General features: G+C 35.1%; 1 protein-coding gene across 3 annotated transcripts in view; it reads right to left on the minus strand.

Moving 5' to 3' along the window:
- Nucleotides 1-15,882, minus strand: part of Arp2 (Actin-related protein 2) — a 115,612-nt gene that overhangs the window by 67,002 nt on the left and 32,728 nt on the right. The window contains exon 1 of one of the 3 annotated variants that reach the window (XM_081725639.1): nucleotides 12,196-12,206. The exons of the other annotated variants lie outside the window; for them this stretch is intronic. The gene's annotated coding sequence lies outside the window, so the exon portion shown is untranslated. Of the gene's footprint in view, nucleotides 1-12,195; nucleotides 12,207-15,882 lie in introns of those variants that run through there. 3 annotated transcript variants of the gene reach the window in all.

The following is a 15,882-nucleotide window of genomic DNA, read 5'->3' on the forward strand; positions in this document are numbered from 1 at the left end:
ATGAATTTGTAAAACAATGCATTTACTTTAGAAGTGACTATTAACCAAACAAGCTAAAAAGTATATGAGATCTCACTCAAAAAGCAAATTAAAAAGAAAGAAAAAAAGCATTGGTTTTTGAATAAACAGGGAAAATAAATTAGATATTGAAATATAAGAACATCACGACAAAATAGAAAATTGCAAGTTTTAAAATAAAGATTATACAGTGAATATTTGGAATGAGTGACATGGCGTGGATTTAGTAAAATGCAAACCAAAGATTTCAACAAAGATCAGAAAAAGAACAACACGAAAGAGTAGAATCTTTGTTGGGTAGACAAACGCAACTATGTCTTTTAGAAAAGCATCCTGTATTAGACAGAATAACTGTGGGAAGATAGAAAACTACACTAAGAAATACGATTATTGAATTATGTTACGCATCAAACGTGGAAGATGCTTAAACAAAACTTCACTAATTAAGACTGTCAAACAGAAAGAAAGGCATCAGTAGCTAAAACTCTCACAGATTTGAGTGTTGAAATATTTTCAGAACCACATGAGAAAATGAAAAAAAGTATACAAAATGAAAGCAACTGTAATAGCTAGAAAGGAATCATACTGTAGTATGTTCCAAGTATGATATTAGTCTAATATTTTCAACATTCGCTCTGAGGGAGATACTTTTTGACTTATTATTTACAATATATTTCAAGGACAAACTATTTTCTGGCAGTGATGAATTGCGAATTTAATTTTCCTACAGGAAACGTCACGGAAAATACGACCAGGGGTTAAAACCTTCACAAAATAAAAACTGACAGAACATTACACCTAACTAAAGATGATGTTATTTTCGAAATATATTGTAAATGATAAGTCAAAAAGTATCTAGCCTCAAGGCAAGTGTTGAAAATATTAGACTAATTTTATACTTGGAACGTACTACAGTATGATCTTTTCTAATGCTCTCCATTGGCATCAATGTACATCTACAAGAAAAAAAAAGTTTTACGTCCCACGAGTATGCCGGCTAGGCTAAAGGAGACGGTGATTATGAGAAATAAGTGAAATGGTGGAATGAAGAAAGTGGGAGGAAACAGGAGAACACCGAGAAAACCCACGCACACGGTGTTTGTCCACCACAAAGTTAACTTGGCCTGAGCGGGGATCGAACCAGGGACCCCAAGCACCAGAGGTGAAGGCTCTACCACTGAGCCACCGTGGCCCGCACATCTACAGGAGTCCAACAAAATTTTGCATCATATCCTTGGATCATTTTTCTTGTAGTATTAGCTCAATCTCCTCTTCAATCACAGATTTTAAATCTGCAAGACTACCCCGCCCATGTCTGTCTCTCACTACTGTTTCAAGAATTGTTCTCTGTTCGGCACATGGGGGCATGGGAGATCAGTGGTTGAGCGCTTACCTTTGGTATGTGGGGTCCTCGGTTCGATCTTTGCAACACTGTATCCGTGAGTTTTCTGGGGACATTTATGTCTCCTTCCACATTTCCATTTCACCAATTCTTCCATCATCATTCACTTACCTTAATTATCCGTCTCTCTCAGCCTAAAGGGCACGTTCATTGGACGTTAAACTAAAAAAAAAAAAAAAATCATTTTATTTCAATCCTGCTCGGCACACGAAATACCACTCCTGCCCATGTTGCAGCTCCCTTTGAACGGCAACAATGCTCTTCCGTGAACAACAAAGGCTTCAACCGCTTGAACACACACGTGAATTGGCCAATGACTCATGATGAATTAAATGACACACCTGAGACGGCTGGGAACTGGCGCTATCACGAGCTTCCGTTTTCCAGCAGCCTTCGGTCTATCTCCTGCAATGCACCCTGCACTTCTTACTACACTTTTGATACTTTGAAAATCCTTAAAGATGTGCAAAACTTGAGAAAACCTAATAAACTTAACGGTTGGCGTGAACAGACAACTATAAAATATTTACACAATTAGATTGTAACTGACAATGCAGCTTATTAATAACAAAATTACCACTTACATGCACTAATTACCTAATTTCTACACAGCAAAAACCATTTTTATGTACAAAACTCTTTGGAAAAACAAGTTAGTTGTTTAGCTGCTATATATACAAAGTTAGCCCTTTACTATCTTTCTTGATCCCATTAGCTGGTAGGAACAATGATGCTTTTGAGCCGATAAGAGAGAAGAGTTAAACAGAACAAAGCACGTGTTTACTTTTTCAAATATTATAGATTATAACTATTAGTGTACTGTTTCTTATCTGGTGACTTTTTTCTATGTAGTATGTGATATAATTTGTATTAAGATATAAATACAGAATAGTTAGTTTTTTTTTTTTTAAATTAATGTAATTGGTAATCACAGCATCTCATTCCTTACCCATTTCTTTTTTCTGTGCTGATTATTACGTTTCTTTTTTTTCTCTCTCTGTGTGTACAATGATTCGAATACATTCCTTTGTATGATTGACAAATCTTTCAAAAGAAGAGACTTGAAAACAAATCCGAAAGAAAGGGTATAAGCCACCGTTCTAAACTTTCTTGCTTTATTCCTTAAACTGAATCATGTCAGACTAGTTTCATTTATATATATATATAAAAAGAAAAAGGCTGATGGAGGTTTCGCAAAACTTTATATCGCGGAAAATCCATCCCACAAGAAAACTACATCTTACGTTTTTTTTTTTTTCTTTTAACATGAAACCATATTGTACCGCCTCAGTTGTTTTTGAAGACTTTACATCAATCTGCCGTAAACAAACTAATCTAACTGATGAAATCCCACAACACTAATTCCAAATCAAATTAAATTTATACTCACTTCTTAAGAGTATACTACACTCTCTGGATTTTTTAATGAAAAATAGTTATACCACACTGTAGGTTTGTTAATGAAACATTTATTTATGAAATATGAACAAAGCTGCCTAAGTCGTTTTCGAAAATAATGAAATGGAATCTTTCAGCTTCAACTCCCACGATTATGGCCTTTAGGCTATGGGAGATGGATGATTAAGACAAATGAATGGGGACAGAATTGGTGGAATGAGAATATGGGAGATAACGGGGATACCCCGAGAAAACCCGTGAACACGACGTTATCCACCACAAACTTCCTTGGCCAGGAATCGAACCAACGATTCCACGTACCAGAGGTAAGGGCTCTAGAGTCACTGTTACGCAGAACCGTCTTGCGACTATGGTGCACGTAACAAAGGAACTAAAACAACACCTCTCATAGTCTATGTCCACGACAATCACAGTTGCACGTGCGATACTGCTGATAAGGGGCCATAATGCTTCAGCACGATGCCAATGGTCGCGCGAACATGCAACATGGATTGTTGATGACTGGAATCGGATGAGTACTCGTTTAACTTATTTTAAACCTCGGGTTGTTTGCGGGCGCCCAAAGGAGCGTATGATCCGCACTGTCTTCCCCCCTTCCCCTCTTGAAACATGACAGCAGCTCTGTGATGATGTAGGTGACAATATCCTGTTTTCAGTTGGTTGTGCTGACGCTTACCAGTCTCGTCACGGCCCGTGATTATGTCACCAGTTTAGGAGACCATGGTCCAGATGTTTCCGGGCAATGACATCATATTCCAGAATGATAATGCGTCCACTCATATAGCTGGAGCTGCTGCGACGTAGTCTGAGGAACATCAGTAATAAGTTGAAGACTTTCCCTAGTCCGCCAACTTCCGAATTTGAACACATTCAAGCGTCTAAGGTTCATTTTAGACACTAATCCGACGCAATTTCCGCCTCCATCCTCTCTCACGGAACTAGGTGATGCATGCGGAATGGTGTAATATTCCACTTGCTACTATTCGCGACCTCTATGACTCTATTCCACGTCGCACCAGAACTGCTCTGAAGGCGGACAGTGATTCAACCCCTTATATACATGATAAGTTGCACTTTTTTTCAAGCATTTCCGTTAAAGTCAGTTTAAAGCCCTGAAATAGTGCAATCAAAAAAGAAATACTATTTCTCACTCGCAGAGGGCATAGTTTTCAGTTTTTACGAAACTTACGGAAACAGATGGCAGTATTGTCGTACCCAAGTTAGGAAATGAGACAGAAGATATGATGTAGGAATTGATTTACTCTCGATACTTTTATCCCTCTGAATAACCTGACACTGCTGACCACTGCCCAGTAATATGCAGTTTGTGCGTTTATTTTTGAAAGGAGAAGTGATTGTAGCTTAACGAAAATGCCGATTATTGAGTTTTTTAAAATTTTATTTTATTTGCAGTATATTGTGATACTGAAATTGCAATTAAATAGATATTTGCACAGCACAGATTTAACGGTACACAGAATGTTCTACAGAGGAAGTTTAAGCACCTAAGTTCATATCGTATACCACTGATTTATACAATACAATAAAGAGTACAGTACACAAAATTTTGAATTATTTATTCAGTAAGGGTTTTGAAACATGTTGCTCCTCTAAAATGCCATATATTGTCGGTGTGGAGTAATAATGCTGTTCAGCAATAACGACAATAAAAGAAAAAGAAAAGAAAATAGTTGTAACGACAGAACTAGCAGAGAGAGAGAGAGAGAGAGAGAGAGAGAGAAAGTAGTGTATTTACGATCAAATACTTGCAATTAATGAAAGAATTGGCTAAATTATTAGTCCAGTGTAGAGTGGTATGTTATTCGTAAAAGAGCAAAATATCAATGTATAAATTATAGCAAATGATTTCGTAAATAAATATTTCATTAGCTTCTCCATAGTGTTACATATATTATTTCTCGTGGGAAGAAGAAGTATACACTTTGGGGTGGGTTTTCTTCGCATAGCTTTTCCGAAAACATCTATTATGATTTTGTTCATATTTCGTAAGTAAAAGTTGCAGTAGTAACTGCAGCATGATCCGATTTAATTTTAAAAATGGGTTTGGGTTTAAAGTTTTGTGTTTCTCGTTGTTATAACTCTTCTCGCAACTTGAAAGTTATAAAGGACGAAACCAAATATTAATGTGAGCTCCAAACCATGACTAGGGCCTAAATATTGCGTCATTGAAGAGTGCATAGATCATCACGCAAGATCAACCCTCGCAGTATATTCTGTTCCCTATCAGAATCTCACCTCCATAAAATATAAGAAAGGAGAACAAGACCTGTTCTTTTTAGATATTTATTTTCTTTGGATGAAGAAAACAAGCACAGGAGACTTCTTGCTATGTTTATTGTTAAAAATATATTTAGAAAAATAGTTTGTGAAAAAAAAATTAAATATATATTTACAAAATAAAGTTGGGGGCCAATTTCACGCTGGTTCCTCACTTTCAAATTAATATTCAAACCCCAAACTAATTGTGTTATTGATTGTTTTGAAGAAAAATAATAATTTCTTTCGAAAAAAAACAAAGAAATAAAGTTGGTGGCCAACTTTAAGCTAGCCAACACTTTACGCTACGCTAGCTAATATCAGAGCTCATAGTGGTCTGGTCTCTTGTAAATAGTTGAAAAGTGACCAAAAGCACAAGAAAAAGTAACCAAAAAGTGATCAAAATCTAATCATGCCCCTTTTTTCCTTTTTCAATTTCTCCATCACATCTCTCTTTGTTGTTTCGTTTCATTTTTTTTTCTTTACTACTTCTTTCTGAGCTTCCTCCTTTCTTAAGTTTTCTAAGTATGCTTTGTAGTTACCGTAAGCATACTTAACAGATATAAGAAGCTTTTGAGTAAGTGGAACCAGTTCTGGCCTATTTCTGAATTTCTTCATCTCAGGCATCATATTTAACTTAGCACTGAGAGTTCTCAAAGCCATGAAATATTCAAATTCATCACCTACTCTTAAGAACAACATACAAGAAGCATAACACAAGACGAACATGATGAACCACATAAACACGCACAACGTTGAGCGGAGCGTTAACTATTACGAGAAAACTAAAAGACTATTATCAGAGAAGAAAGAGTAGACGCAGCAAGGTTATCTTCTCAGCCCCACCTTGAGAGCTTAAGCATCTATCAACCATCCACTGTGCTTTAGAAAGAACAAAGGCTACAGTGAGAATAAAGCTGACTGTTTCACAAGTGGCAGCAAGTACTGAAGCTTTCAGAAGAGTAATGAATAACAAATTTCTGCCTTTTCCCGTTTATTTTTATAATATTTTTCTTAGAAAACTGCCACTGCAAAACATAAAACACGAAAAAGTCACTTTACCTCCCAAATAAGTAACTTTTAGTGACAACTTTGAAGAACAGTAAGTTTTAGTGACCAACTTGAAAAAAAGTAACTTTTAGTTAAAGAAATAACTCGCTATGAGCCCTTAATATCTGTATAAATTATCTATATATTATATCTAAATTTATCTTTATATTTCTCAAACAAACTGTTGCTTTAGACTTTGAATCGCAATTAGAAAGTGAAGGGACTAGTGTGAAGTTAGCCACAACTCAAGTTATAAATATTTCTTTACGTTTTTCGAAACAAATTCTTTTTTCTCCGAAACAATCAATAAGAAATATATATATATATATATATATATATATATATATATATATATATATATATATATATATATATATATATATATATATATATATATATATATATATATATATATATATATATAAAGAAGAAAAGAGTAATTTGAGTTTCTAATTGAAACTTGTAAGAGCCAGTGTGAATTGGCCACACTCCTACTGAAGTTTCTAAATATTTCTTTACGTTTTATGAAACAAACATATTTTTCTTTAAAACAAACAAACAAAGAAAAAAATATTGTTTTGGGTTTTGAAGCGAAATTTGAAACTGGAAGGTGCAGTATGAAATACATCCCCACTTAATTCTAAATATTACTTTACTTTTCAAAAGAAATTCTTTATTTCTTCAAAATAATAACAAACAAGAAGAAAACGATTGGCTTGAGTTTTGAATCGCAATTTGAAAGTCAAGGGCAGTATGAAGTTGGCTACAGGTCTACCTTATGAAACAAACTACTTTTTTTCAAAATAATCAATACGAAACGAACAAGAAGCGACTGGCTTAAGTCTGATGTGAGCTCAGCGTGAAGTTGGCCACCAACTTTACTTGCTAAACATATCTTTGTGTTTTTCGAAACAAACTTTTTTTTTTTTCAAAACAGTCACAAACAAACAAAAACAAAACGTTTTAAATCGAATTTTGAAAATGAGAAGTCAGCATGAAGTTGATCCTCCAAAACTTTTTTTTGTAAATATCTCTTTTTGCTTTTTGAAGTAACTGTTTTTTTTTTTTTGTCTTTTTTTTTTCCAAAACAATCAATCACAAACAGAAAACAAATGATTGATTTAGGGGGAAAAGAACTTCATACACTGCATTTGACGTATTTCTAATTGTTATAAGCGTTTTAAACTACTTTAATGTGTTATAAAATTTGAACTGACTATTTATTTTTATTATAGTCATCAACCTTTGCCCAACTACTTCTGGACTAAGACTTTTCCCACTCCTTGATTAATTATTTTTTAACGTTATTCAGCTGTGATTCTTAATTTGCTGAATGGGTGTCAGCTATCAGTTATTTTTCTTGCTTCCCAATCAGACTCCACGCAGTATTTCCCACGTGGAGTCGTTTTCCCAATCGTTTTCTTCTTGTTTGTTATTATTTTGAAGAAATAAAGAATTTCTTTTGAAAAGTAAAGTAATATTTAGAATTAAGTGGGGATGTATTTCATACTGCACCTTCCAGTTTCAAATTTCGCTTCAAAACCCAAAACAATATTTTTTTCTTTGTTTGTTTGTTTTAAAGAAAAATATGTTTGTTTCATAAAACGTAAAGAAATATTTAGAAACTTCAGTAGGAGTGTGGCCAATTCACACTGGCTCTTACAAGTTTCAATTAGAAACTCAAATTACTCTTTTCTTCTTTTATATATATGGACTCCACACGTGGATTCTAGAGAGGAGGTTGTGCCCTAGAGATTATTTAGGGAGGATATAATTTTTCACTGAAAATGGTGCAATAAAACTGGAGAATGATAAATTTAAGAGGGGAGAAAGGTTCATTTAGGGAGCAGAATGGTAAATTTGGGTAAACAATGGTAATTTTACGGAAAGAATGATAAATTTGAAGGTTGCACTCAAGGCCTTGGGAGGGGGAGAGGTGACATTCCTCGGTTCAGAGCTCGAATCGGATGGCCAATCCTTCTGACTTGAAGATTTTGTAGCTTTTTTTTAAAGTTCATTCATGTAATATAGTATAGGCACTGGTCGACTCGATTCTTTCTACTTTCTTCGCATCCATTCAAGCCTAAATTCGCCATGAGAACTTGCATTTCATGGCACCTTTCTATATTACTTTCTTCCATCTTCTTTTTTGGTTTATCACATCCTGATTCTTTGACAGGAAATCCCAGCCATCTTTTGACAATAAAATCTGGACTAATACATTTACTCATTTGTTAGTCAATTGACATACTTGGATCATGTTCCCAAAACTTATGGGTCAATATGTGCTTGTTCCCTAGCAGTTGTAACGCAGTATGTATATATATATATATATTCACACTTCTCACTTTAATTTTGTCCTTTGAAGTGTGTATACCAAAATAAAATTTTTAGTTCTTTTAATTATTTTACTTCTGTATTACTTTCTATCTTATTCATTTATTCATTGGAGCTGAATGTTTTTTTCAGCAATAAAGTTATAAGAGATGAGACCTATAAATTGGAGTGGGCGCTGAATCACAGTCCTTTCTTTAATATCTGAAGAAAGTACTGAACTACAGACAGAACCCGTGACTGACAATGTATGAGTATTTTTACACTAGTAATGTCTTATTGTGCATTTACAAGAAAAATACACATAAGATCAGCAGGTGTTCTTTGCTTTCAAAGTTCCAAATAAGCTTTAAGGTTCTACTTTATTATTATTTCGTGTTTAACTTCTCAAAAGGTAAATTTGTTTCTTCTTCGGTATTTTTGATCGTACTACAACATTTCGATGTATTTCTATATTTTTTAATACAATGATCAAGTTTCTATATTTTGCCAATATTACCTTTCGATATCCAAATCCGATATTTGACACAGCCCTAATCCTAACTAATTATGCTCTCCAGGGATCGAGCCCAGGATTTGGATCTTCGTTGACAAATAGATATTTTCTCTAAGTTTACTTAGGATATTCCGGTGTTAGTATTAGTGGCGCGTTGCTTTTATGGGTTCAATGATTTTAAGTCAATTCAACTGAAGCAATTAACTGAAATCTAAGCCCCTGCTTCATTTCTTCACGAACGTATATGTAATTAAAATCTAGCAAATTAGTATCAAAGCATGGGTGAATGCTGATGTTAACAATAATTTACAATATGAGCTATTTCTTAAATGTTTGAGATGACGAGAGGAATTGAATTGGTGAGTGGAAAAAGGAGAATATTCCAAAAACAAAGAATATTCCATGATAGCAATTTCTGTGTTAACTAAATACCCAATCTCAGTACGTTTTTAGTATTTTGAGGAATGAAAGGTCTTGACACTCTTTAAATATCCCATACAAATATTTTAGTATAAGCAACGGTATTTCCAGCCAACGGTTGTTTTTCATTTTCCAACACTAAGGAAATGTGGAATGTTCTTTTTCCACTAACCGATTCAATTATTGAGAGAAAGTGAAGCTCGAATCCTCCTCTGTCAACTATATATATCTACGAAGACATTTCAAAGTTGTGAGGAAGCAAATACAATATTAACTCAAACTTGGAATATTTTTGAAAAAGAATAAATGGTAGCACTGTTTCGCTTTGAAACTGATAATTTAATGCTACTAACATGAAAACTCGTATTTTCCTGGACAGAAAATGTAATATAAAATCTATGAAAGTTGCAATACAAAACATTTTCTGCCTTACAATATAGTTGGATTACAAGTTAAGGTAGAGACCTGCACGGGCCGAATGTTTCGGCCCGAGCCAAGTCCAGCCCGAATGTGCCTAGGCCCGGCCCCGAAAAGTTTTGGATATTTTCGGCCCGATAAGTTTTTTAAAATTCTTGGCCCAAGCCCGGCCCGGGCCCGATACATTTTAAAAGTTTCATTTTGTAACATTTTTCACGGGCACACTTCTTCAACGTTTGCCTTTATTCTAATTATCGTTTAACAAAAGTCAATAATTACTGCAATTAATCGGCCCCAGCCCGGCCCGACCTGAAGAGAAATCAGTGTCGGCCCGCCCAAGCCCGGCCTGCGGGCCGGGCCGGGTTTCAGGCCCCGGGCCGAGCCCGGCCCGTGCAGGTCTCAAACTTAAGGTAAATACGTAAGTAGGTCAAATTTGTTTTTGGGAACACTCAGCCTGTACATACGTGAATTAGCACTAAGTTTGATACAAGGTACTGTATAACCAACAAATTTACGACTTCATAGATTTTCACTTGAATTACCTCAATAATAATCGCGATGGTAGGTTGTCAATGCAGCAGTATAGTGTGCATTTTCCGACGTTATTTTACTGTTCATTTTCTTCGGAACTAAATTACTATTTGTTATCAAAACGTCTATCTGTTCACACCATCTGTTCACATTATATTAGTTGGCAAGAATATTATGTAGTATTATGAAGTTATTCAATTCAAAGTCCGTTAAAGTATGTATTTACAATCTAATGGGTTAAAAAAAGTTAAAGTATACGATAGATTACTCTGTATGAGAATATACGAGATTACAATTACAATTTAAACACAGAGAGAGAGAGAAAAAGAGAGAGAGAAAGAGAGAGAGAAAAGAGAGAGAGAGAGAGAGAGAGAGAGAAAGACGGAATGAGCAACCTCTGCTCTACTCTATGCAACACGATAGTGATACAGAATATTCCAATTTGTGAGAAATAAAAACAAAAGCCTGGAAACTGCGAGGTCTTCTTGCTGCTTTGTCAATATGATGCTGTCAATGAAATCCCTCTCTTCTTCCATCGTGAAAGAATGGAAATATATACGCAATCTGAAAGTTTAGTCACTGTGTTAATTCATTTCTCTCTCTCTAACAAGGTTTTATCAAAGAAACGAACTACTTTGATGCCCTAAGCTTTTCTTAATGCTAATAATATGCAGGTTGCATATTCTAACAAATTTTCTTATAGAAATCTACACTTGCCAAATTTAGATTCCTGCATCTCTCATTCTTTCATTTGCTTTCTTTCATGATGCTAGGAGAAGTGCCTCCCTCGTACATCTTGCATTTCCCTTTCGGAAGACTTTTCTCCTGACCCCAATGAAACGACGCACGAAATAGAGGAATAAACCAAAATGTAAAACTAGAAAAGAAGTCTGTTCGTGAGTTAGATAAATTGTTTAGATTTGTTCATGCAATAATCAGCTGAACAAGGGAAAAAACAAGTCTAAAATTAACCTAGTACATCAAGAACCTAATAAACCTACTGCCGCCTCTCTTCTTACCTTTTAAGAGAAACATCAATGTCACATCAATCAGACCTGCGATATCAAATGCTAATCAAGAAACGATATGAAAAATAAATAATATGTAAGTTTACATAGTTTCAATGTACTTTTTGGTATACAAAGAGTGAAAAAAATGCAGCACGACTGGACTGGTATTTGAACCTAAGTGTCTGGCCTCTGTGCCAATATGCTCCTTGTTAATCTCCAAAACACCCATACATTCTTCACTCTTAATGCGGTGCTTAGCCATTCAGACTGCACGGACTACAATAACGCTTGTTGTGCTTCAACAACCAAGTGTCTACATAATATAACACCTCTGGCGGCTGATATTATATTAGATTTGACAAATTGAGAAAAACCGATAAATAAAATCAGTTATTTACTCAACTTATCAAATATAATACATATTTCTTTTCTTAGCGAATTGAAATATCTATAAATAAAAGACTGAGTGCACACACTCAAATACGTACAGCTTTGAGAAATAACGCCTGATACTTGTACAGTATAGGCTGGTAAAAAAAAAAAAGATTAAATTCCAAAAAGAGAATTCTTCAAATTAAAATTTTAACATGGTGAGAATTTCGGGAAGAGATTACCTGATGTTTTAACAACAAAAGGCATTTTGAGTATTACGAATACTACTGAAAATATATTTACTGTTTATTAATAATGTTAGCGGATGGGCAAACACAATGTACACATAAACACGAAAACCATGCCATTCCTACCACTCAAGGTATCATGACCAGACACCTCGTAAATTCATTTCTAAAAAAAAGCTTACAGCACTGCTGTCCCCTTACTTGCACACAAACATCCTGGAATGAAAAGCATCAGATTCTAGTTCTTCTGAATACGTAATATGATGAATAATTCAGTTTACTCTTGGGCTTTCTTCCACAGAAATTAAAATGTCAACACTACAAGTATGCATGTATGGCAAGTAGTTTACACCAGTTGATTACCTTGTTTTATTTACAATTTTAACTTACTAATGTGCTTTCAGGACAATTAAAAGCATATTTTTTCAATGTAATCGAAATTTATTTATGAAACAAATTAAAATTCCTTAAAAAATTAAAATTCCTAATCAATATATATCCTTATCAATAAACTCAACATGTACCCATTTTGTTCATGTAGCAAAGTGAGTACATTCTGAATTTATTTATAAGATCAGTTTTCAAGCGATTTACATTGTAATTGTTTCTTCTAATTCATACGTCAAGCAAATGAACAGTTTAATAAAACCTTACACCTCAATGCCTTTACGAAGCTTCACCACAAGTCTTACATGTTTCGGCTTATAATGTGAGCCATCTCTCGTTGGCAACAGAGGTCGTAAGGTAATATTGGCATAGAGAATAAAATCAAAGAATAAAAATCTACAAGAATATACTAACATTGGTGTCGTGAATTTAAGTGTGGTTTAATGACAGTGAATAAGCTTCTATCTTTTGAGTGTATCTGTCCAACTGAATTAATTTAACAACATAACTACTGATGCATGCTATAGGGTACATCTTAATATAAAACAATGTGCTTAGATTTCCACTCTTGGTAATTTTCTTTTCAGTTTATGTTGATATTTCGACTTCCACGGGAGTCATATTCGGAACAATTTCTTACCTCGTGCAGGCTGGAACTCCTATATTATCATCCTTGTTTTTACATTGTCGTGTAAAGAAAGAGGTTCCAAAGAATTCCCGCGTCTAACTAGTTTTACAGAATACTTGTTACACTTTTAGCACTTTCATTTCGATTAGTAGGCTGACGTAGGGCAATTCGACAAGAGCCTATAAGTTCTATGTATTTCTGTTTTATAGCTCATTTCAGTATAATGTGTGTTATTTAGCATACACCCATACAAACCAAGTACAATTATTTAAAAATGAAACTGGTCTTGGTAGCTGTTATAAGCAATAGAAAAAAAAAAAAAAAAAGCTTCCATACGCCACACGGGGATTTTAAAACACTTTGGCGTTTAAGGTAGTCATATATTTGGTCTAGGAATTAATTCGTGCGGTTGGTACGCACACATTGAAGCTGTAGTACAAACACAAAATACATAAATACCTTAAGAAAAATATTGTCCATCGCTAGCCACCACTTTCGCCCATCTGTCAGGCAATGTACGGATTCCGTGGCGAAAGAAGTCCTCATCCTTGGAAGCGATCCAGTCAGAGACCCATGTTTTGATATCTTCTGAAGAAGTAAACCGCTGTCCAATCAAATCGTTGTTCATGCAATCGAACAAGTAGTAGTCCGAAGGAGCAACGTCTGGTGAATACGGCGGGTGGAGTAAAACTTCCCATCCGACATTTTCTAAATAGGTTTTGACCGGTTTTGCGACATGTGGGCGAGCGTTATCATGTTGAACAATAAGTTTATCATGTCTGTTCTCCCATTCTGGTCGTGTTCTGGCCAGAGCTTGCTTCAAACGCATTAATTGTCGTCGATAACGTTCTCCATTCATAGTTTCACCCGGTTGCAGCAGCTCATAGTACACCACACCTTTCATATCCCACCATATGCACAGCATAACCTTTGCACAGTGAATATCTCGTTTTGGTTGTGATGGACCTGGTTCACCTGGTTTCACCCAGGCCTTTTTTCGTTTAGGGTTCTCGTAATGGATCCACTTCTCATCACCCGTAATAATTCGATGCAGAAACCCCTTTCTGCTCTGTCGTTGAAGCAGCAATTCGCAAATGGTTTTTCGTCTTTCAACGTCTCTGTCTTTCAATTCATGTGGAACCCAATGTGACATCTTTTGAATCATTCCCATGGCTTTCAAGCGTTTGGAGACTGTTGTTTGATCAACGCCTAATGCTGCTGCAAGTTGTTCCTGCGTTTGACACGAATCCTGCTCGAGCAATGCTGTCAATTCTTCGTCTTGAAATTTTTTTGGCTGTCCAGCTCGCTCTTGGTCTGCCACGCCGAAATCACCACTTCTAAACCGTGCAAACCACTTCTGACACGTTCGCTCAGCTAGAGCATGGTCACCATACACTTCCACCAAAATACGATGACTTTCAGTCGCACTTTTCTGCATGTTAAAGTAATGCAGCAGGACACCCCGCAAAAACACTTTATCAGGCACAAATTGCGCCATGTTCACTTAACTACAAACTGGTGTTGTTGACGCTTTAATCCACTGCCCTATACTACGAACGATACGCGATGACAGGGGTTTGCAACACATGTGTGGATACACGGAACTGTGGGACGCTCCGTTCGTTGCGCCATCTCTTGTCCACCCGCACGAATTAATTCCTAGACCAATATATATATATATATATATATATATATATATATATATATATATATATATATATATATATATATATAAATATATATAAAAATCACTAATGTAGGTTGTATTACCATGTTCCAAACCACTACAAAAATAATCATATTAGTTACTGCAATAAATGATATGATATGCCAAGAGTGCTATAACTGCCCCATTTTATTTTGTCATGGAGCAATCTTAAAAAATATTTTTTTAAAAAAAACTAGGGAAATTATGACAACATTCTGTTTTAGCAACAATATAAAATTTGAACAAGAAAACGTACCAAAACAATGTTTATTGGTACTCTGTCTAAGGTCTACTCAATATGGATGACTTTATAAACATCTATGACATAGATATCTTTATTGGAGCTGAAAAACTTCTTTTTCAATTTGTAGGGATGATTTTTGTAGACTATTTATACTGGAAGACATGAAATAGCAGGAAAATGTAGAAACAGGTTTGTAGGTATAAAGATGAACATCTCTCCAATAGCTCTGGACTCAAATTTTGCCTGAGAAGTTGCTAGTTACGTGGTGAGTTTAGCAAGTCTCTGACAATATAAGCTTTTTACATGTTCAAAATATTAATGGACTGTAAATGTTTAAAATAAATGGAGGACTAAGAATTTTAAAGTTTATTTGTGACCTTTCATACTAAAATTGTTCTTATTTGTTTCTGTAAAATAAATAAGAATATATATATATATATATATATATATATATATATATATATATATATATATATATAAAACGATTAACTGTATGGCGTTTTGTTCATAACTTCCTTATTTTTTTAAAAAAAAGAGAGAGAGAAGAGGGAAAACAAATTTAAATGGTTAGAGATTGCTTCATTTATATTAAGCCGAAGTCAATGTGGAACTGTACTACGCATGCGCAATCTATCGCTATGAGATTGCCACGAGACCAGAAAGAGCATCTCCTTAATCACACAGTATAGTAGTGTGGTCGAGTGTAGTCTGATGCCACCGAAAGTGAACACACTCTGAAAGCTAATGCGTATGGTTCGGCGTATGGCGAGTTCCGAACTCCCCCCATATACAGTGTGTGATGGCCAGCAAATGACGCACATCGTAAGGGGCAATCAACCGCGCCATTCACAGGGATTTACGCATCTTTACGATCGTTTGTAAGAGCACTGTGCACGCCATGAAACTTGAAACCGTTGTCAT

This window comes from Thermobia domestica, chromosome 9 (assembly GCF_964235325.1).
Source record: "Thermobia domestica chromosome 9, izTheDome1.hap1.1, whole genome shotgun sequence".
Classification (NCBI taxonomy): domain Eukaryota; kingdom Metazoa; phylum Arthropoda; class Insecta; order Zygentoma; family Lepismatidae; genus Thermobia; species Thermobia domestica.